This window comes from Nannobrachium achirus (genome assembly GCF_963921795.1).
Source record: "Nannobrachium achirus genome assembly, chromosome: 11".
Classification (NCBI taxonomy): Eukaryota; Metazoa; Chordata; class Actinopteri; order Myctophiformes; family Myctophidae; genus Nannobrachium; species Nannobrachium achirus.
The window spans coordinates 5,524,042-5,547,732 of NC_137820.1; the positions used below are offsets into that span (position 1 = coordinate 5,524,042).

The 23,691-nt window shown below is 43.6% G+C and overlaps 1 long non-coding RNA gene across 1 annotated transcript; it reads left to right on the forward strand.

Annotated features, from left to right (window-relative positions):
- The first annotated feature begins 609 nt into the window (after nucleotides 1-609).
- LOC308293874 lies at nucleotides 610-2,622 on the forward strand. The gene is made up of 6 exons (XR_013962498.1): nucleotides 610-854; nucleotides 1,308-1,412; nucleotides 1,537-1,655; nucleotides 1,752-1,887; nucleotides 2,142-2,215; nucleotides 2,400-2,622. It is a non-coding gene; the product is annotated as an uncharacterized lncRNA (long non-coding RNA).
- The last annotated feature ends 21,069 nt before the right edge of the window (nucleotides 2,623-23,691 follow it).

The following is a 23,691-nucleotide window of genomic DNA, read 5'->3' on the forward strand; positions in this document are numbered from 1 at the left end:
TCCTGGCGGAGAAGCTCCAGTCCACCGCCCATGAGGGAGGTAGGGTGGCCGGGGAGGTCTTGCAGAACCTTCTCGGTCTCCTCTCCGGAACTGCCAGGACACTTTACCTTGTCGAGCCACCTGGCACGTTCCGACTGGATGCAATAATCCATGCCATGTCCAAGCCACTCGATGGCGTGGACGTTCAGGTCCATCAGCATACGCAGCGACTTGTCCATCTCCTCCACCGTTGCGTTAGGCACCTCCCGCATCTCGCTAAGGAGGCGCCTGGTGGAGGAAAGAAGCAGCTGAGTGGCGTTCATCGTCCGGGCTGCCAGCGCGGAGGCTCTGTAAGCGTTCCTGGCCCTACACAGAGAAATAAGGGTACGTTTCTGTACCCTAAAAGGTCCATTTGTCATAACAGTACCCTGTGATTGGTAGAAGGTACTTAAATGGCCCTTATGGTGACAACTGTGGACCTTTATTGCATTTTAAAAGGTACAAAATCATTGTTGGCCACTTAAGGTACATATTTGTACCCTTTTGACCAGGAGGAGGAGCTACTGTTTATGGGGGGAAATGCAACAGTCAGATGTAGTTTGTGAGGGAAAAGACAGTGAGAGATTTATCTTTTGCTTAGAGAGCAAACATGTTTAGCCTACTGTACCTTGAGATTAGTCATAAAATGTACTCATTGGAGTAAGAAGCACTTACAACTAGAAGTTATTCTGACTGTGACTCAACATGCCAGCTAACTACTTGCTGGACTGGAGTCTGGAGCCAAGAGCTACATGGCTGACATGGAACATTTGAATTATCTATTTTTTCTCAAAGTCCTGTGAAATCTGAAAGGTGTGGAAGACTGCAAGGCAAAGGTGAGAAAAACTCTGTGTTTTATTTTCTTCCAAATTGGTCAAAACTTTAATCTCAAGTGCTGTTTAGTGCTAACTGTTTGAAAGGTCAGCTGCTAGCAGCTTATGTTATCAGGTTAGAGTTAGCAGGTTGGAATGAATAACTAACTAAATGTAAGGGCATCTTGGCATACATTTGACATTATCCCAAAGAGTGAATAATTAGTTGTACACTAAAAAAGGTGGTTCACATAAATTAATTAACTTAAAAGTATAGCATTTCCTTGTTAAATGTAGTGGAGGGTAAGTATAAAGTAGCCACTCAGACATGTACAGACATGTTCTTTTAGAGTTGCACAGATCAATAAGGTACAATGTTGCCACGCAGGGTACATAAATGTTCCTTTAAAGGTGTGAAGGTACAGAACCAATACTGGCAGGTTAATGTGTTTGTTATTTTGTCATTATCTTTACCAGGGCTTGTGCAAGGAAGCAGGAGGAGAAGCAGGAGATTCTTGGATGACTTGAATGGAATGCTGCACTACATATGCATAGATTGTTTATGTACTTTCAAAACCAAAGGTATATTTTATGCTCTCAAAATATTTTCTCAGTTATTCAACTAATCCATTTTAAGCAGTGTATCCACCCCTATTTGTGTGACATCCTGTTTTGCTTCTTTTATACCATCTTTCCTTCTACCCAGGTGGGTCATTGGATGATAATGCCAGAGCCCTGTTTTGGATGTACTGCTCCAGAGCACATCTAGATATAAATGCACAAAAAGGCGGTGGCACTACGAGACCTGCTCTGAAGACCTGTCAGGTAAATAAACATTTCAAGCAGCAGGGAAAACACTTGTCCCTCATTGCCATTCAGGGATATTTCTTAATGTTTATTTGTTAATGTGCTTAAATCTAGAGAAAATATCTGGAGATTCACACCACTGGAGTCCATGTGGTATATGCCAGAAAACCAGTATTCAGCACTGCAAAGTACAGTCAAGTCAAGTTGGAGGATTAAGATGGCCTTCCAGACATCCCAACTGTGTTTACAGGTGACTTTATCCACTCTACATTGCATGTACTCAAAATTGGAAGTATTTATTGGATATTTGTAAAGTTAAAATTGTTCTGCTTGCTAAGAGCCAGACTGTCTGGTATAGATACTGTTCTGTTCCTCATGGATGTGCTGTTATGAACTTCAAAGTGCACACTATTTATGCCTGTATAACATTTGTTTGTATTTTTAAGTAATTACTAGGTAAGAGTGACTTAATATTGGGTCTGATTGTATTTGTATTCCTTACAGTAACACAAGGCTGCAGCACATTACAAACTGCTATTCAAGGATCAAGCCTGCTTCACACTGGAATTCATTTAAAGGTAACTTTAGGCTTGAAGGCAGAAAGATAAAGTTAGCATTTGTGTGAATTAACTTCTGACTTGTTTAGGATTTAGGTTTGAGCATAAATATGTGCAAAAAATAAATAAATAATGTTTTTTCTTTGTATTTTAAGATTTAGAACAATCCATTCACTACTTATACTTGTTCTTTGTTCCCTGCCAGATTGTCATGTTGCTGCATTCCAGCCATCAGTTCCTCATGGATACTTACTGCTTCAGACCTTCTGCATTGGACTTTTGGCATCAATCCAACTGCTCCTTAACTTGTTTGCCTTTCTGTGAGTTGTCTCATTTGTTCAAAGAAGGAATTACTTTTTTATGTGCGCTTTTAGAAATGTAAATATATTATTCTTTATTTTCATTCTATACTACAGTGAATGGATAACTTGTTGGAGGGTGTGACCTCATGTTTTTTTTTACAGTTTTAATAAATGTTTTATTGCAGATCTGACTGGGTTTTATTTTGTGTTTGAAGAAGATCTACATGTTGCTTTTTACAACCTGTAAAAAGGTTTCCAAGAAGGTACAAGATTTTCACTGGGGGTACAGAAATGGTTTAGAGGTACAAACAAGAAGGTACAATGTTGTCACTATAGGGGTACATAAATTATTTAGAGGTAAAAACAAGAAGGTACAATATTGTCACTCGGGGTACAGAAATGGTCCTTATAAGGTACAAACAAGAAGGTACAATAATGTACCAGTGTTAAAGGTACAATTCTGTACCCAGCGAGGGTACGCCCCCAGCGACGAAGCCTTTGTACCTTTTAAGGTACAAAACCGGCCCTTTATTTCTCTGTGTGTAGAAGACTGCTTGTCATCGTAGGGGATGGCAAACCCCGGAGGCTTCTTCCCGACGGACAGGTTGAAGGGATTGCGGCCTCCTGGAGCGCTCTTCTCATGCCCCGGCTTGAGACTTCCGATGAGGGACTGAGCCATCAGTTTGTCCATCGGAGGACACAAGGGAATGCCCGCCTTCTCTGCGTCGTGGCAGTCGACCAAGAAGGGGAGCTTGGGGGGGTCTTTGTGTGTGGTCCAGGTTGAATGCAGGGCCTCTGCAAAGCCTGGGACCATAGGGAGCTTGTCCATTCGTGGCGGGGGAGAGTCATCCACATCCTGGCCAAGGAGGGGAACTCTAGCCCGTGGTCCGAGTGGCGCATCTCCGAGCGGCAGCTCCAGGCCACAACGAAGGGTAGCACGTTCCAGCACCGAGAGCTCGTCCATGGGGATGGAGTCTGGGTCTTGTGCAGCTGCCCCTCTCGCCCCAGCCGGCATGGAAGGGGGGAGAGAGCCAGAAGGGGCTGGGGAGGACACGGCGGAGGTGGAAGCCTCGGCACGAGGAACCACCCTGGCCGCGCCTCCGCCCTGGGCGGAAGGGAGAGAAGACTCGTCTTCCTCCGAGTACTCACCCTCCGTGTCCACGTCGTCCATAACGTAATCCTCCAGCTCCGGTTCGTCTCCGTCGCTAGCATGCCAGGAACCGGGGCTAGGCGGCTGCATAGCCCGTAGCTGGGGGACGGAGAAGGAGAGGGGAATGTCACCGACGACTAGTGGGTGGAATTCTTTAAAAGGGACGGCCCAGGTTGTAGCTGGCGGCGGAACAACGTGGGCGGTCTTGCATGTTCTCTTCTTGGGCACGGCACCAGTCGAGCCCGTCGGAGAAACAGCAGGGACAGTAGGGGCAGCAGACCCGCTAGCTACGGGGCTACCGAAGCTAGCTGAGGGCGAGGCCGCTGGAGGCCCAACCACGTGGCGAGAAGCAGCGCTGTGGCGTACAGCGCTGTCCGGCACACGAGGAGAGGTGTCTGGGAGGGATCCGGCGGAGACCGTGGTTTGAAGGGCAGCTTCAGCGATCTCACAGCGGGCCTCGAGGGCTGGAACGTCGTACTGGAGGCAGTCAGCACAGTTGTAACCCGTGGCCGGGGCCGGAGGGGACAGAGAGGCCAAGGCGTGTCCCACCCCCAAACAGACAATGCAGAAACGATGAGTGTCTTCATTGGCGATGAGGCCTCTGCAGCTGGGAAGGCCGCACTTCTTCGGTACCCTGGCTAGCAGGCTGCTAACCGTGGGTCGACGCGCCGCCATCGTGCTAACCGAAGCTAACCGAAGCTAAGCTAGGGCAGGGAAACACGAGGCAGAACGTACAGAGAAGAAGGAAAAGGTCTCAAAGACGAAAGCGAAGAAACACCGAACTGTAGGAAGGATAGAGAAAGAGAAACGAACGGGAGATAAACTATAAAGGCCAGTGGCCGACTTCCTAGTCGGAGCTTTAGGCTAAACTTTACAGAAATAATACTTAGATGGCTGAGTTCGCGATACTCTGGTTGCAGGTAGCTCAGAGGTGCGGAAAGAGGAAGTTACATGAGCCCACAGGGCTTATATACACTCGGGGGCGGTGCCCTCGTTTGTGATTGACAGCCCTGCCGACAAATAAGATCATTTCTCGTTCGGGAGTAGATGAGTTTTACTCTGTTGCAGCGCCAGGTGGCGCTGTTTCCCATAGGGGGACCTTGTCTGGAGGTATGATAATAAACATGCGTTTACATTGCCAAAGCAGAAGTGTACACAGTACAATACAATACAATACAATCAGAACAAAATATGTACAGGTGAAAACAGTTTTCATGCATCACGGTTACATGCAGGCAGAGCAGGGATATATACAATGTTTTTTAAGGTGGTTGGGTTCCATTTGATATCCTTCTCTTATCACAGCAGCTCACAAATCTTGCTGCTGTGTTTGCACATTGTTTTACTTCACCCAGCAGGTATGGGAGTTTTTCATCATTGGTCATACTTTCAAACTCTCCTTGGGTGGTTATGATCTGTGGGAAGTATGTGTCTCTGATGTCTTGGTACAGTGGACAGGTGGTTAGAAAGTGTAGCTCAGTTTCCACTTCATTTTGTGTGCAGTGGGTGCAAAGTCTGTTTTTTCTAGGGAGCCAGGTATGCCTGTGACGTCCTTTCTCGATTGCAAGACTGTGCTCACTGAGTCTGTACCTAGTCAAGATTTGTCTTTGTTTTGGGTCGGCCACCTTGCTCAGGTATTCTGCCATGGTGTATTCTCTGTTTAGGGCCAAATAGCATTCTAGTTTGCTCTGCTTTTGGGTTGCTTCTCTCCAATGTGTCAGGTAGCTTTCTTTCTGCTGTTTTATAATTTGGTTTAGTCCCACAACCACTAAGGGGGCCACATCACAGGGAGAATGTATATAAATTTTTAATATATATTGTATGTCCCCTATCCAAAAACTATCGTTATTTTAATATGCAATAAAACAAAGATCTCACACAAGACACAACAGAATAATATTATGATAATGTACCACATGCAGTTGAATGCAAGTTGCATTATGCAATCCACCTGCAGCCCACAGGCCCCCTCATAGTCTTTCCTTATTAAGTTGTCTGTGTGCCCATGCTGTGCTGCAGTGGTTATGACGCACGTTTCCTAATCCCACCAGGCTTGAGTTAACACCCGCCTTGCGGAAATGCCCCTCTCAATAATCTTAAGTATGAAAGTGCATATAACGTTAGTGCTCTTAGCACAAAGCAATACTGTACCTACTACCTACCGATCCATTACAATAATACACGCAGCATAATGCGCCCAAAGCCAAATCCAAAGTATAACAATCAATGTAACTGATAATCAGTTTTATTTTGAGCACAGTAGTGACAAATTAATATCTTTCTCAGTATGTTTTTCTCTTTTGCAAAGTTATAAAGTTTCCCTTTTTTAAGCACAGTTTCAGGTGTTTAGTTTAGCACAGTTAATTTTGAGCACTGTAGTGACAAATTAATAGCTGTGCCAGTACAAGTTTTAAGATTGTCTTCATGCCTTTACCGACTTTATCCACCCTCCATGTGTCCGGCAAGGATTTCAGCCACTCCTAGAAGTTCTTGCGTTTACGCGAGGCAGGTCTTAACTCAAGCCTGGTGGGCTTAGGAAACACACGATTATGACTGTGTGTGTTGTGACCTGCCAGTCACATGACACGCTCCAGGCACTGTCTGTCAGTAATAACTCAATGTGCTGAGACACCCATATCAGCACAAACTCAACAAAAAATAAACACCCAAAATTTCGCGCGCACTGCTCACCTATCACCCCCCCCCCCCCCCTATAAACGAGGTGGCTCTCTGGCGTCTTGCATAACGACCTGGCGTGGCACCGTGCAGGCGTACTGGTTCCTTCTTCCATGCGGTCATAAAGCACGGTAATGTGTTTGCAGAGACGCTCCTATCACCTGTGGACAAATTAGCACAACCATAAAGCTGCTGGAGGAACTTACATAAACACTGTGTGAGGACGACAACTAGCAGGACTCTAGATCAACATTCTATATTGCTGTATTTAATTAAATCACTTCTGCAAGTAAACGAAATTACGTTAGTTTTAAAGACATTCCAAATAAATGTAAGAATATAATAAAACCGTACTTTAAGAAAAAATACGTACCAAAACTGTGAGGACATGAATAACACATTGAGATTAAAAAAAATCAACTAAAAGCAGTGAAGAAATATATAGGTCTTGAGCTGCTGTGCTTTAAAGCTATCTACAGAGGCATACCTCCTTCAATTCCCCAAACCGCCAAATACCGTATGTGGGGTGACAGAGCTTTTGCTGCCCCAGCCCTGTGGAATGCATCCCCCAAAAACCATCAGAGAAGCCCCCACCATCCAAATCTTCAAAACCGCCCTCAAAACCCACCTCTCCTCCATATTGCTTTCCTCAGCCAACTCAATCCACTGTTTTTATTGTTTTAATATGAAGAAAGAGGAAGAGGAGCACTCAGCAATGTATGATCCAGGAATACTATCTTGTTTTAATATAAACACACACACACACACACACACACACACACACACACACACACACACACACACACACACACACACACACACACACACACACAAATAAAGTTAGTTTTTGTTCTTTGTTCTCTTTTGTCCCCATGTAAAGTGTCTTACGTTTTCCTGAGTAGTAGGGTACTCAGGAAAATGGCATATCAATTTGAGAGATTATACTAATAATTATAATGTTTTGGACATACAAGGTTTCCAGTTTCCACCCCCGATAGCGAGGATAACATGTTTCGGGAACCTTTTTTTAAGTCTGTTTGGCGTCTACGGTGATGGCTCGTATGTCTGGGCCAGACACTGTGTGCTGTACAGGGGTGTCGCACTAAATGTTGGGCCCTGGGTAGCCTAATTTAACTGTTGAAAAGGTGCCGCGCTGCGAGCTTGTAGATCTGCACATTTTTTGAAAAATCATCAACGTTTGTCTTTGAATATTCTTTTTGAAAAACCTATGTTTCTATGTCAGTAGTGCTCAAATATTTTCACGTGAAGGACCCCGAAAATGATATGTATTCGGCTACGGACCCCCATCTCAAAATATTTCGTTCCAGGGACTCCCCAGAACAGAAGCAACATTTGAGTTACAAATGTTCCATGAAAAAATACATACATTCAAAGATTTGCGCACATTTTCACGACTTTTCAAAAATAACAGATCTACAAGCTCGCAGCGTGAGCTTGTATATCTGCTATTTTTCAATAGCTTAAGTATAAAATAATTAAGGCCCCTCGGCTCCACCTTGGGCCCTGGTAACTCAGTCCCACGTTTCCCCCCCTTGTGACACCCCTGCTGTACCTGAGGGAATGCAGTCTGTTATGACGGTCCAGACCAGTAGCAGCTATGTGTTACTCAACTCCACTCCAGATCATTTCCGCTGCGTTTCCCCTGCATTAGTCATGCTCTGGTTGAAACGTCTGTCTCCCTGCCTCTCCAAGAAGCCAAGAAGAATCAGGAATTGTAACGTTTTATTTGTCACTAATCCTTCTTCTTGTATCATCTCGGTCAGAGGTCTTCAACGTATTTCAGGACAAGGACCCCTTGCATCCGCAGAAGCAAAATTTGAGTTACAAACGTTCGCTTTAAAAATACATATATTCAAAGATTTGCTAAACATTTTCACAACTTTTTCAAAAATAGCAGATCTACAAGCTCGCAGCGCGGCACTCGGTGCCGCGCCGCGAGCTTGTATGTCTGCTATTTTTCAACAGTTAAAGCATTCAATAATTCTAGGCCTAAATGGGTAGAGATATACAAGCTCACAGCGTGGCACCGAGTGCCGCGCTGTGAGCTTGTATATCTGCAATTTTTTAAAAATCGTGAAAATTCGAATTTTGACCCGATTCTATAAGTGTCTTTTGAATCCTTCTAAGATTTCTTGAAGAAACCTATGTTTCTATGTCAGCAATCTATGTCACGATCATCAAAGAAAAGGTCCTTTTCACTTCACTGGGGCTCAGTTAGTCTGTTCTTGAGAGACTACTATGTCAGTGGTTCTCAAACCTTTTCATGTGAAGGACCCCCAAACTGAATTTTATTTGACCACAGACCCCCATCTCAAAATATCTAGTTCCAGGGACCACCCAGAAGCAAAATTTGAGTTACAAATGTTCGCTTTGAAAATACATATATTCAAAGATTTGCACACATTTTCACAACTTTTTCAAAAATAGAAGATTGAGTGCCGCGCTGCGAGCTTGTATATCTGCTATTTTTCAACAGTTAAAGCATTCAATAATTCTAGGCCTAAATGGGTAGAGTACTAGAGTAAAAGTACTTAGTTACTTTACACCTCTGAGAACTCTTCAACAGCAGAAGAATAATAGTATGCATACAAAAAGGAAGTAAGTAGCCTAGTCCACAGGAAAGGAGGATGTGTCTTGTCATATATTATTACTTTTCAACATGCGCTGCTCAAAAGTCATCGGTTTTTGCAACACAGCTCTTGTCCTCCTGTAGTTGCATATCTTTGTGCACAACTGATGCTTCCATGTGCTTAAAGTGGAGTAAAGTGCCTCCTCCTCCCTTTTCCCCCAAAGTTCTCTTTAATTTTCAATTTATATGCAGCGCGTCAGATCTGACATTATTTCATGAATCCATTTGACTCGCTCGTCCACCGTTTCAGATAGCAGCACTTTTTAACCCATTAAGACCTGGAAAATAGCAGATGTTTAGCAAATCTTTGAATATTTTTAAAGCGAACATTTTTAACTCAAACTTCTGCTTGTGGGGTTTCCTGGAACAACATATTTTGAGATGGGGGTCCGCGTCTCATTTTGGGGGTCCTTAACACATGGGATGCTAAGGTTTATAACATTTCTAGCTGTTGCTGCTGCCGCCGTTCACTCACGCTTTATTTTGAAGAGCCTCGGAAGCTTTGTGCGTGTGCACGTGAGTGTCCGCTGACGATTGAGGAAGAAAATCCATTTATTTACAAACGCTCCCGAAACTAAAATCCAAACCGCGGCCGACCATCGCGGTAAAGTGTCGCCGTGAAAACAATCAGATCTCTGCTTCCCTGGCGTTCTTTTCACCTCATTCATAGATAAAGCCCTTTTTATGTTTGAGCCTAGAATGGAAATCAATGTAGCCAGGTCGCGCCATTTTCTCTCTCTCTCTGAGCTACGGGGTGACGTATGGACTAGGGTCATTCACAGGGCACGCAGCATGCACGCAGAGCTATACAAGTTAACCCCTTGTTGCCTCGTTCAGGAACGAGACATCTCCCTTTGGCAGGATGACCCCTAGTGGCCTTAACTCGTTACTGAACCTAACCATAACCCGAACCCAAGTTGTTAACATGAAAAGGTGTGAGAACCACTCATTTAGAAGAAGTATTTAGAGGACATTTATAGAATCGGGACCAAATATTCAAAGACTTGCACAGACTTTTCAAAAGTAGCGATTTACAGTTTACAGTTTAGGCATTTAGCAGATACTTTCAATCCAAAGCGACGTACAATAAGCAGGTAATACACATTACTATAATAAGCACAAATAGCAGATCTACATGCTCGCGTTGCGAGGCGTTGTGAGCATGTAGATCTGCTATTTTCACAATGTTCGCCTCTTGCTGCTCACTTAACATTTGACAGTGTGGCCGGTCCTGTCGAATATTCGACTATTCGAATACTTTGAGGTCGAATAATTCGAATACTAAAAAAATCACTATTCGTGAATGACCTAGTTTAGGCATAGTTTTACTGAGGTTACGTTTAGGACAGTGGACCTAAACCTGCACCATGCACTGCTGAGTATAAGCCTACCTCTACCAAGCAGCTGATGACAGTGAGTGTAATAACAGGAACAAATAAAGACTATAATTACATCCAGCAGGATATTTGGGGCTTAACGTCCTGTGAGGCCCTGGTCCGTCTTCAGGGCATCGGATGTGACTGAGGATGTTTCCCAACAGGTCTGAGCAGCTTGTATCTTTTCTGCATCTAGCTTAAGTCAAAAGTTCAAAACCCAAATTCAGAGTGATTTTTTTTTAATGCAAATATTTGCTTCTGGGGGTCCCTGGAACAAAATGTTTTGAGATGGGGGTCCACGGCCACATACATATCAGTTAAGGGGGGCCCTTGACATGACAAAGTTTGAGATCCACTGAAATAGTAACAAACATAACAAACTTTGTCATAAACGACATGTATTTGTGCCGTGGACCCCCATCTCAAAATATTTAGTTACAGGGACCCCCAGAAGCAAAGATTTTTGATAGAACGGGTACACATTATTGTGTATCATTATTTTATGCTTTAACTATTGAAAAATAGCAGATATAAAAGCTCACAGCGCAGCACCGAGTGCCGCGCTGCGAGCTTGTAGATCTGCTATTTTTGAAAAATCGCGAAAATTTGAATTTTGACCCGATTCTATAAGAGTCTTTTGAATCCTTCTAAGATTTTTTGAAAAACCTATGTTTCTATATGTCAGCAATCTGGCTATAGCCATCGTCAACAAAAAGGTCCTTTTCACTTAACTGGAGCTCAGTTAGTCTATTCTTGAGAGACTACTATGTCAGTGGTTCTCAAACCTTTTCATGTGAACTACCCCCAAAATGATATGTATTTGGCCACGGACCCCCATCTCAAAATATTTAGTTCCAGGGACCACCCCCAGAAGCAAACTTTGACTTACAAACGTTCGCTTTAAAAATACATTCAAAGATTTGCACACATTTTCATGACTTTTTCAAAAATAGCAGATCTACAAGCTCACAGCGCGGCACTTGGTGCCGCGCTGTGAGCTTGTATATCTGCTATTTTTCACTGGTTAAAGCATTCAATAATTATAGGCCTAAATGGGTTAAAAACTGGATGGGCCAGGGGGAGTCCAGGACAGTGATATGACCAGGGACGTGCTGGCCATTGGGAAAAGCGGGACAACTCCCGAACAGCCGGTTCATTCCCGGCCGGTCCAGGCTGGCCATTAGGAAAAAATAAATAAATAAAATGCCGGCCTTCGTTCCATTTTGGGACTGGGCGGCCAACAAAGTAAATCGTCACTGTCCAAGTTTCAAATGTATACATTTTTTCATAAAGCAAAGCCCTGCTTCATCCTGTTTCCCTGTTTCATTTTTAAAATGATAAATACAAAACAAACGGTTTTGGACATACAAGGTTTCCATCCGACAACAACGAAATCTAACTCATGTAATTGGCCCACTGGCTTGTCACTTGTCATGATCTGAAATGGCAAATCTTTGAGTAGCAGCAGCGCTATAGAGAGAGATCTCTCTCTATAGCGCACGATGAGGGCATCTTCAACTCTTTTTCCCGGGCTGAATCAGAATATTGACCTCCAAGCTCCTCCAAGCGCAGCTGGTGCTGCAACAGCGACGCGTTGTGAACTTGGAGGTCGGCAATTCTCGGTACACACTAGGGCGTTCACCAAATATTCGAATATTCAAATATTCAAATATCAAAGTCTCTATTCGACGTTGTTCACCGAAGTCGAATATTTGCTTGTTTTTATTTTTCTATTGTTTTCTGTAAGAAAATATATAGTTTATAAAGCTTGGCTAGATAGGAAGTCATAAGAATGAGTTGTCAGTGCCCCTGGTAGATGAATTTGTTAATGCTCTATACCAGGGCTTCTCAAACCTTTTTAGGCCGTGACCCCCAAAATAAACATATTTGAACTGGGGACCCCCACCCTGACAAGCACTTGGAAATGTAGGTATTACATTTAATGTGACTCGGTTCTGCAGATAAATATTGTGAAAATCGCAAATCTACATGCTCACAATGCCTCGCAACGCGAGGCGTTGTGAGCATGTACTGTAGTTCGGCTATTTTCACAATGTTCGCCTCTTGCTTACTTAATATTGGCAGTTTGGCCGGTCCTGTCGAATATTCGACTATTCAAATTGAGGTAGAATAATTCGAATACTAAAAATCACTATTCGTGAATGCTGAACTAAGCATAATCAAGTGAATACTGGAGATATGGCATGGGTTTTGTAACAGAGATTCTCTCAACATAAGATGCTGCATTCAGGTTCAGGAGAGGTTGGACAAGGCGATTCTCTTCAATGCTTCCTCCAGGTACGGCATGAAAAGAGGGCATTTGCATTTCTTTCGCCATAATGAAAACTGCATTCATGTTCTGGGCAGGGCACCTTTTACAAAGGGGGCTCAAGCCCCCTTTGATGTCTATGTGTGCACGTGCCTAACTGAGAATGAGTCCAGGATAGGCCTAGCTGTCGCAATTATTACATAATCGTCTAATCAAAATCATGTGACATAAATGGAGCCTGCGGTAGTTATTTTATTTGTGGAAGGCTGGATGCGTTGTTATCATATTCCCCGGACCCCCCCTTTTCATTCATTCGTCAATACGTTAATTCATTCACACTCCCACACTGTACTGTCTGTCACTCCTCGTCCATTCTCCTTCGATTCAAGCACTCAAGTATACGCCCCGCTACCCACAGTGCATCTCAGGCGGTACATTTAATAGTCCAGGCGTTTCGGGCAGTATTTTGATGGAATCATGCACTTTATGAAAGAAGTATGAAATTTGGCACACAGTTAGAATATGCCATATGGAACATTTTTGGCTATAGGGCCATCGCAGATTTGTCTTGGGAAACTTGTGGGAGCCAATAAAGTTGGGCTCTCATAGACTTCACTATACAGTAAAATAATACAAAAAATAAATATGCTTTAAGTAGCATGTAAGGGGTCAAACTAGGTGTTTTTCGGGATTGTGAATCCAATGCAAGATTTTTTTTTTGCAGGAAAAACATTCCTTGGGCTTAAAACGGACCCCATAAAACTATGGTTTAGTGATGAGTCATCACTTTTCACAGTTTTGTGGCGGCTGTTTCTCGGAAAGGAATGTTTTTCGTGCAAAACAAATGCTTGCATTGGATTCAGAATCCCGAAAAACACCTAGTTTGACCCCTTACATGCTACTTAAAGCATATTTATTTTTTGTATTATTTTACTCTATAGTAAAGTCTATGAGAGCCCAACTTTTATTGGCTCCCACAAGTTTCCCAAGACAAATCTGCGATGGCCCTATAGCCAAAAATGTTCCATATGGCATGTTCTAACTGTGTGCCAAATGTCATGCTTCTTTCATAAAGTGCACGATTTTTGCCTGAAACGCTCTGACTATAAGCAGTCTCTATTCTCGTCTCAGTCTTCGTGTAGCCACCACACTGAACGGTCAGCTGCCAGCGTTAAAAAATCCCACCACCTCCCCGGGCTCCTTCCCCTGGCTGGTCAATTCAAGTGCATGTGTTATTGTTGATGGATCGTTCTGTGTTTATGATCAATCTCCATGTCTGCAACTGGTTCACGTCATGTGGTACGTCTGTATTTGTATTTTGCTCTGGGGGATTGTGTGATATATCAGATTATGGCTCATGATGTTCGAGCAGATCATTTGATTATCAAAGCAGAGCTACATCGCCAAACAAGGTGCAATATCATTGCATAACTGGTTATATCATTTGCAATAAATGGTACGGTTAATCTTAATTGGTGTCGTTCATCCTGAGCTGAAACATATAAAAGAAACGCAAATATTTTCGTCATAATCGTTTGAAACATTTTCATATATTTTCAAACATTTAAAATGGAAATAGCAGATCTACAAGCTCACAACGCGTCACAATGTGAGATTGTAGATCGGCTATTTCCACTATAAACAGTATATAAGTATAGTCAATACAATAGAAATGTAGTACAGTACAAGTACAGTTAAATACCCTGCCAAAAAGGGACATCCCAAATAAGACCTTTTACTGTATTTTTTTTACGTTGGAAGCCCTCTGTATTTAATTCATGGACATTATAAATAGCAAGCAAAGAAAACATTCAATAATATCGCAGTTATAAAAACACTATATGTACAGGATAGGGCAGGGGTCTTCAACAGGGGGTCCGGGACCCCTAGGGGGTCCTCAGAGTTACTACAGGGGTTCCTCCAAATCTTTGGGTGATAGAAACCTTTTTTCTCCTTTTTTATATAATTTTTTTTCTCCTTTTTTATATTAACCACTTGAATCCAAGCGTCCATACTCTGAGAACTTTAGCCAAAAATAGCAGATCTACAAGCTCGCAACGCCTCGCGCTGCGAGGCGTTGTGAGCTTGTAGATCGGCTATTTTCTGGCAAAGGTGGTGTTTGGTGTAGAGGGACAAAAGATCAGACTAAGTGAAAGGTCAAGTTTACTAAGTATTGACGGTTCAAGTGGTTAAATATCTGAAAACACACATTGACATGAATCCAAAATACACTGATGATTGTGCTGTCAAACAATGAAACTATATGGAATCTATGAACAGGTTGTGGGGGTCCCTGCTTCATCTCTCTCTCAACTAAGGGGTCCTTGGCCTGAAAACATTGAAGACCCCTGGGATAGGGGAAACAAGGGGGTGGGGCTAAGGTAAGAATGGACCAGTGGTCCAGCATGGCGTCACTGATGACCGATAAAGATATAACACGCTGGTCTTACAATCACCACATGCTTCCAATTAGCTCAACAGCTGCTGGCTTTCCAACAGACGTTCTTAAATAACCATTTGTTTCACACGCAGCAGACACACTTGACCAGGTCATGACTGACATTTATTTTTACAACGCACGACATGCTCAGATAAGGGAGCGCTTAAAGGGAAAGAACACTTAGTTTGGTAGAGGTTTGGATTGTGTGTAGTTACCTTAACTCATTCGTAGTTTACGGCCGAGGAGCCCGAAGATTTTTCAATGTCTTTCACTGCTGGCTTCTCCTACCTGTTAACGCTGGCGTTCATCCAGTTCCCATCGTGCGTAATCGAACACTGCTATGCATCGTGTGTTCGCGTATTTCCATCAGCTTCTCAAATCCTTTTAAATGTTTCCAATTGATCAATAAGTTCTCCGTCTGTAAGCCGCAGAGTTTACACAGAAAAGCTAACGGGCCAAAATAGACGACGGACCATCCGCTTCCGGTTCGCGAGTATTCCTACCGTAGGAGAGTTCGTTGAGGCGCGGCTTGTGATTGGCTGGAGCGGAGGTCTGGAGCGCTCGGCTGTGGTCACTTGGACTGCGCGGGCGGGTGTGAATGCGTTTATCGTGGGCTTGCCCAGGCCTTACGCGGCCACTCGCGCCTGCGGCGCTCGGGGGCGAAGAGCAGGACCAAGGTCCGCTGGCCTTCGCGCCGCTTGCAATGTCGTGGACAATAACTGTGACGTATAACCATAAAACGAGCGCTCCTTCAAACGAAGTCTCCTACGTTTGGAACAATAGCTTCCGGTTCACAGCCTCAATGTTAACTGGTCCGCTCAATAATGTGTCCGTGTAGAAACCGATCACGGAGCATTAGTTCCGGCCTATTTTGGTTCCGCTTCGATAAATTATTTCTTTTTAATTAAAGCTTATTAAAGCTTATCTTCGGGTTCCTCGGGCATGCAGGGAAGGGGTACAAAGGGGTATTTTTTTGGCAGAGGTTGAGTTAAAGAGGTAGTTTTGTACTGTTTCTGTTTTACATGTGTCTATGGCAGGAGTTTTCAAAGTGGGTGACGGGGCACCTGGGGTGCCACGACGGCAGTCCAGGGGTGCCGCGAGATCATTTTATAATATTTGGAATGTATTTGGACACAAAATATTTAGTATCATTTTAAACTTGAAGTACAACGTTATTTTCAGTCAGTTCTAACCAAAAATGGCTGTTATCTCAACGTTTTCCTCACAACATAATCACTAAAATATCGTCATTGTCGGGCAGAAACCTCGTATCTCCAAGTTTCAAATGTGTACGTCTTTTGGTAAAGCAAAGCCCTGCTTCATCATACAAGACTGTCGCACAAAACTAGTTAAAACAGCCAATCTACAAGCACACAATGCCTTGCATCGCAAGGCGTTGTGTGCTTGTAGATCTGCTGAGAGAGAGAGAGAGAGAGAGAGAGAGAGAGAGAGAGAGAGAGAGAGGAGAGAGAGAGGAGAGAGTAGAGAGAGAGAGAGAGAAGAGAGAGAGAGGAGAGAGAGAGAGAGAGAGAGAGAGAGAGAGAGAGAGAGAGAGAGAGGAGAGAGAGAGAGAGAGAGAGAGAGAGAGAGAGAGAGAGAGAGAGAGAGAGAGAGAGAGAGAGAGAGAGAGAGAGAGAGAGAGAGAGACTCCTCATGGGAGTATAAGATGCTGACTGTTATCTATTAGAGCAGGGGTTCCCAAACGTTTTTTGGCTCAGGGCACCGTTATAAATATTACTTTCATCCGAGGCACCCCTACATTAAATTCATAATTTTCACTCCTAACACCTTATATTTATGCCATATTTTAGCGATTATGTTGCGAGGAAAACGTTTAGATAACAGCCATTTTGATCAGAACTGACTGAAAATAACTTTGTACTTCAAGTTTAAAATGATACTAATTTTATTTTTTTAAGAGTCCAAATGATTTCCAAATATCATCAAATTATACAACAGGTAGTCGGGCTCTCAATGGAAAACAGGCTCTCCAACCGTGCATATAATGAGTACTACTGCACTGTCTCTCATCAAGTAAAGAAATCAGCTGCGTTGGTCACGAAAGACAGCAAGCGCTCCTCTCTCCCCACACTATGCTAGGCGGCTAGGCTAGCGGTTTTCATGTGACGTTCAGGGACATGGACATGGTACCTAAATGTGGCATTAAAAAATTACAAATTCCTATCGAATATCTTAATTACAATGAAATTATAAGTTAACATGTTTGTATAACAGTTGTATAATTGCAATATTACACTCGAGGGTCTGCATTATCACGGTTATCTGGCAATATTACCCTCTCGGGTAATATTGCTTAGTTTTCTCGCGGCACCCCTGGACTGCCATCACGGCACCCCAGGGTGCCCCGTCACCCACTTTGAAAACCCCTGTATTAGAGCCTGATCTTTGACCTGTGCCTGTTTGTGTGCCCGATGCGATCACACATCCTGAAGAGTACTGGACCACTGATTACCCACGCCTCATGTTACGCTCCATATATGGCTAAGACGTTTCACCAATGGCATACATCAGGGGTCTTCAATGTTTTCAGGCCAAGGACCCCTTAGCAGAGAGAGAGAATTTCATAGAAAGATGCATAGACTTACACTGACACTTAACCACTTAAAATCTTAAATCATCGATACTTCGTAAACTTGACCTTTCACTCTGTACTTTGTCTACTCTTTTTTACCTCTACACCAAACCTATTAGCCAAAAATAGCTGATCTACAAGCTATTTTCGCGCTGCGAGGCGTTGAGAGAGCTTTGGTTGAGAGCTTTGGAGCTAAAGTTCTCCTCAAGAGTATGTGAGGGTTCAAGTTGTTAATTAAAAGTCACACAAGGATTTGGCGCCCCCCGTGTTGTAACTCTGAGGACCCCCGCCCTAGGGGTCCCGGACCCCCTGTTGAAGACCCCTGTCATAAACCTTGCGTGACATGACAGTTGCAGGGGCGGCACAGCTGGATTGGAGTTGTACTTTCAGTGTAACAGCCAGACGATGCAGAATGCTGGGTGCCAGACAGACTGACAGACTGCTCTCTCACCACAGCTAATATGTTTCTTTTACTCTTTAATCTAAAACAGGGGTTTCCAAACTTTTTTGGCTCAGGGCACCCCTATAAATATTATTTTCTTCCGAGGCACATATATATATACATCATTTTCACTTCCAACACCTTATATTTATGCCATATTTTAGCGATTACGTTGCGAGGAAAACGTTGAGATAATAGCCATTTTGTTTAGAACTGACTGAAAACGTTGTACGTTTAAAATCGCCACTGTCGGGCAGAAACCTTGTATCTCCAACTTTCAAATGTGTACGTTTTTTTTTTCGCAAAGTAAAGCCCTGCTTCATCATACAAGGCCGTCGTACAAAGGCAGTGAAAACAGCTGATCTACAAGCACACAACGCCTCGCACCGTGTTGTATATCGGCTGTTTTCACTAGTTTAAATATTTTTTTAAATGATAAATGCAAAACAAAGAGTTTTGGACATACAAGATTTACACCCGACAATGATGAAATTATACTAAATAAGTGTCCAAATAAATTCCAAAATTATCTCGCGGCACCCCTGGACTGCCGTCACGGCACCCCAGGGTGCCCCGTCACCCACTTTGAAAACCCCTGATCTAAAAGGTTTGTTTGAAGTTTAGCTGTGTTGGACGAGCTGTTAACTTCCATCAGCTCCCATGCCAGGCCATGATCTACCTCCTCCTCCTCCTCCTAACTCCTGCCTGTGTGTGATTGGGTGACTGGAGACTCACCAGCTGCAGCGCCTCACCAATCTGATGGAGTCTATATGTTACAGTTAGTTTGAGAAACCAGTTAGATTGGGAATGGAGCGCTTGTTTTGTTCATCTGGATGTGGAAGAAGCCCATGTCTCAGTGATAGAGCATTTGACTGCATTAGTCCCACGCTGGTGAATGTTAACCTGGTGAATGCTACTATGCCTAAACCTAACCCTAATCCTAACCTCAGTAAAACTATGCCTAAACCTAACCCTAACCCTAACCTCAGTAAAACTATGCCTAAACCTAACCCTAATCCTAACCCTAATCTAAGTAAAACTATGCCTAAACCTAACCTTAATCCTAACCCTAACCTCAGTAATACTATGCCTAAACCTAACCCTAACCACAGTCAAATTATTCCCAGTTCCCAGAATTAGGCGCCGCCTGCTCCACCTTGTGCCCAAAAACGAGCGCTCCTGTTCTCAATCTAACTCTATCTCAAACTAACTGTGACACATATAAGTTCTGCTCTGCCCTTCCCTGCTTCATTCTTTGTTCGAGTTAGTATCAAAACCTCCACCGGCTGTCTGTCCGTCCGTCCGTCAGTCAGTCAGTCTGTCTGTCCGTCACACGTCACGTCACACTTTTGCCTTACTCATGCCTTTCATGCCCTACTCATATCTCCGCCATCGTTGCCCCTATCCATGCCAAACTTTACTCAGTTGTTTTTATGCACTCAGAGCCTGTGTGATTTTGTGGACCTCACCTGGACTGCCCTGCCAGCCTAGGCCTTGAGTTTAACTCTTTTGCCTGCTTTTGACATTTTGCGGCTTGCTGGGCTGAGAATAAAACTACATTCTCTACAAACGTATCGCTGGCTCTGTATTTGAGTCTGCATTTGGGTTCACATTATTTTAAATGTAACACAAGCAAATGGGAGAAATAATAAAATGAATAACGAGGCAAAAACAGAAAAGCAAGTGAAATTGATGAACAACTTTGGACAGTGTGTTTTGTTTTGTCTCTTGTTTTTGTGTAGGAGGTAGTCTATGTCTCTCACTGTCTGTGTGTGTGTGTGTGTGTGTGTGTGTGTGTGTGTGTGTGTGTGTGTGTGTGTGTGTGTGTGTGTGTGTGTGTGTGTGTGTGTGTGTGTGTGTGTGTGTGTGTGTGTGTGTGTGTGCGTGCCAGTGTGTGTCTGTCTAGCATGTTTTTTGTTGTGTTTGGGTATTTTACTTCAGTGCACACACACACACACACACACACACACACACACGCACACACGCGCACACACACACACACACACACACACACACACACACACACACGCACACACACACACACACACACACACACACACACACACACACACTACACCATATCTGATAAGGCACAACTAAACAGCCATGTTGCTGACAGGTCTACGGTGCACATTTGAACGTCTGTCTTGAGATAACAGACAAACAAAATTACACACATAAATTTTGTCTGAATGTTGTTATTAGTTTAAACTCTCATTTTGCACTGACACTTTGTCAGCAGCAGGGCGACGTTTGGAGTCCCAGGGGATGGATGTTGCCACCCCCACAGTTAACAAAACATTCACTTATTTTAGACATATTTTTTCCATCACTGAATGTTTTTTTTTTTAGCGGTGCAAAACTCTCCTACAAGTGGCTGTGCGTGTGTCCGTAGCCTTTTTCCTCAGTGTTTTGCCATAGTAAAATGTGTGTGCGTAGCATCATGTTTGTCTAGTGATGTCATATGTTGTGTGTCTGTAGCCTTTTTCCTCAGCGTTTTGCCATAGCAAAACGTGTGTGTGTGTAGCATAGCCTGTACATCCTAGACTCAAATCCTAGTCTGAAGATGTTATGCAAGCACGACCACTGCTCACTTCACATTGGGTGTGCTTTTTTTCTTCTTTTTTAGTTTTTAGTTTTGTTTTTGTTTGTTTTTTTGTAGATCACCGAGGAGTGCTTCAACATGTGACACGTCATAATAATAGATTATGAAGAAGGTAGTGCACTCACACCCGTGGTGGTCCAGGTGTGACATAAAGCAGATAGTCTGAGCGTTTCGGGCAAACCTTACGATAAAAGCATGACATTTGGCACACAGTTAGAACATGTCATATGGAACATTTTGGGCTATAGGGACATCGCAGATTTGTCTTGGGAAACTTGTGGGAGCCAATCAAAGTTGGGGTCTCATAGACTTAATATACAGTAAAATAATAACCGCAATTTTCACTTCTGTTGTGCGATAGCCTTGTATGATGAAGCAGGGCTTTACTTTGCGAAGAAACGTACAAATTTGAAACTTGGAGATACAAGGTTTCTTCCAGACAGTGACGATATTTACACCCCCGTATTATGTTGGTGTGCCATGGATTCTTGGGACATGAAAAGTGTACCCATGCAGAAAAAAAATCAAACCTCGGTTCGAAGTGAAGCGGTGAATTTTTATTCTATGTGTTCTAGAGCTATGAAATCTGTGTTCTAGATCTATACATTCTGTGTTCTAGATCTATACTTTCTATGTGCTTTAGTTCTATATTTTATTTTTATGAATTTTTATGAATTTTTATGAATGAGTGAATGATTTTGTCTGGAGGGCCAAAATGGTATGTACGGGACAGGTACGGGGCACTCAAAGCCACACCTTGGAAGTGGCTTTCACCGCTTCAAAAAGGTTGAGAAACACTTCCTAACAGAGTATTTCTACATTGCAGTATTAATACTTTTTAGTAAAAAATGTGGGTACTTTTTTCCACCACTGCTCATAGCAGGCTAATCGTATCCCCCTCTTCCCCCTTCTCCACTCCAGGGATACACAATGTTTCTCTTCACATTAAAACTCATAAATACTGCAACAACAGTGTTTGTTTTTTTTACTTTGTTCAGAGGCTTTGACTTTCCATCCCCCTTATAGTTGCAGACAGTGGCTTCTATTCAGGGCATCCATTGTTCCAACCGCAGTGTGCTGCATGGGGAAAGTGGGTCTAGACTCCGGAGCAGGGGTTCTCCAAAGTGTTTTACCGCTGCCCGCACGGCGCCCACCCATCTTATCCTGTCGCCTCCCCACCCTATAGAGCTATAGGTTTGGGGGGTTTAGGTTGGGGAGGATTGGACTCCAGGGTTTGCCCATTCTTGTTGCACTGTATCTTCTTGTCCATTCCTTATAGACAGGTATAGTAGGCTATAGTTTAGAAAGGGATTTAGGATAAACAAGGGGGGAATTGAAAGTGCTGAAAGGGGGGGACAAATTTAAAAGGAGGACTTGGAAGTTGAACATTATTGGAGCCGATGAGGGAAAGATGTGCTGCTGCTTAGGAACAAAGTAGGCTATATATTTAATTTAATGTTGGAAATGAAGTCTTAAAGTTGTTTAATGTGTTCCAGACCCGTGTTTCTGTTTGTCTCGCTTGTCATCCAACTTTTAGTAGACTTCAACTGTTTGTAGAGGAGGGTGCGTGTTACAACAACAGGGAGCTTGTCGCTGTTTCTACATGTCATCTTTTCGACACCCGACTCTAACCCTCACCCTAACCCTAACCTCCGTGGAGTGAGTCGCTAACCCTCCGGTCGGAATGATGGTCGTTCGAAAGAGCGCGATTTTACTAAACAACAAAAGTTCTCAAAGTGGGGTCAGAGAAAAAAAATAAAGAAGTCTTATAATAATAAATAATAATAATTATCCCCTTTTCTCCATTTAGTCGTTAATTCAATTATTTCCTCCACACACACGGCTGGGTTGTCATTGCTGTTGTATCCTACAGACTCACCTGCCAGTGAGGATCCCCCACCGGGAGGACGTACTGTTGTATCCTACTGACTCACCTGCCAGTGAGGAGCCCCCACTGGGAGGACGTACTGTTGTATCCTACTGACTTAACCTGCCAGTGAGGAGCCCCCACCGGGAGGACGTACTGTTGTATCCTACTGACTCACCTGCCAGTGAGGAGCCCCCACCGGGAGGACGTACTGTTGTATCCTACTGACTCACCTGTCAGTGAGGAGCCCCCACCGGGAGGACGTACTGCTGTATCCTACTGACTCACCCTGCCAGTGAGGAGCCCCCACCGGGAGGACGTACTGTTGTATCCTACTGACTTAACCTGCCAGTGAGGAGCCCCCACCGGGAGGACGTACTGTTGTATCCTACTGACTCACCTGCCAGTGAGGAGCCCCCACCGGGAGGACATACTGTTGTATCCTACTGACTCACCTGCCAGTGAGGAGCCCCCACCGGGAGGACGTACTGTTGTATCCTACTGACTCACCTGCCAGTGAGGCAGGTGAGCCATATAGGGACTTTATTATTTATTTATTTATTTTGGTTTTTACATTAACCATTTGAACCCCCATTAACCACTTGAATATTGGTGGGAACATTGCCCCAAAATAGCAGATCTACAAGCTCACAACGTGTCGCACGTGAGATTGTAGAATGGCGATTCCCAGCAAAGAGGTTTGGTTTGGTGTAGAGGGTGAAAAAAAAAGAGCTGACCAAAGTATTGAGCCAAAGGTCAAGTTTACAAAGTATTGAGGGTTTGAGTCATTGAATCTATGTCTGAAAACAAAACACACATTTATCATGGATCCAATATATAAATAGTGTCTAGTGTGTGTGGGAGGGGGTCCCTGCTTCATCTCTCTCTCTCAGCTAAGGGGTCCTTGTCTAGACAATTTAAAGATCGGAAGAAAGATAACTGTCTTCAGGGGGAATAATGGGTGGGCGGGTGGAACTGACTTGTTGACAGTGCAGTCACAGGGGGAAGGGGAGGGGGAGGGGGGCAGTGGCGTCAGTTCAGAAAAAGCTAAGGTATGGCAACATGACTGGTGTCTTGACACCAGTCATGTTGCCATACCTTATCAACAGGCATGATTCATTTATTTT